A 659-nucleotide genomic window follows, 5' to 3' on the forward strand; every position below is an offset into this window, starting at 1 on the left:
GGTCACAAGACGCAGGTCTCCTTATTGTCCCTAGAATTTCTAAGCTGGAGGCAGGGCTTTCTCCTACAAAGCTACATTTTTATGGAATGGTCTGCCTACCCATGTGAGAGACTCAGTCTCTTGCTGTCTCTGCCTGGCCGGCTCCCCTCTCTCCACTGGGATTCTCTGCCTCTGACCCTATTATGGGGGCTGAGTCACTGGCTTACTAGTGCTCTTCCATGCCGTCCCTAGGAGGGGTGCATCACATCTTGCCAGGCTTTTTTCCACTATACTCTACTTGAATGGGTTGAGTCACTGACGTGATCTTCCTGTCCGGTCTTGCGCCCCTCTGGCTCGTGCAGTGGAGATCACCGTGGGCTATACTTGGCCTTGTCTCAGGGTAGTAAGTTGATGGTCTGTGCTTTGGCAAAGTGGGTGGGGTTATATCCTGCCTGATTGGCCCTGTCCGGGGGTAACTTTGGACGAGGCCACAGTGTCCCGACCCCCTGTCTCAGTCTCCAGTATCTATGCTGCAATAGTCTATGTGCCAGGGGGCTAGGGTCAGTCTGTTCTATCTGGTGTCCTGTGTGATCTTAGTGATGCTCCCTCATTCTCCCATCCCTCAGTCCTCTGTGTTACCTTGGTCAGTATGTGGTATATCTGTGGATACATCAGTCCTC

The sequence above is a fragment of the Salvelinus sp. IW2-2015 genome, unplaced genomic scaffold (assembly GCF_002910315.2).
Source record: "Salvelinus sp. IW2-2015 unplaced genomic scaffold, ASM291031v2 Un_scaffold1736, whole genome shotgun sequence".
NCBI lineage: Eukaryota > Metazoa > Chordata > Actinopteri > Salmoniformes > Salmonidae > Salvelinus > Salvelinus sp. IW2-2015.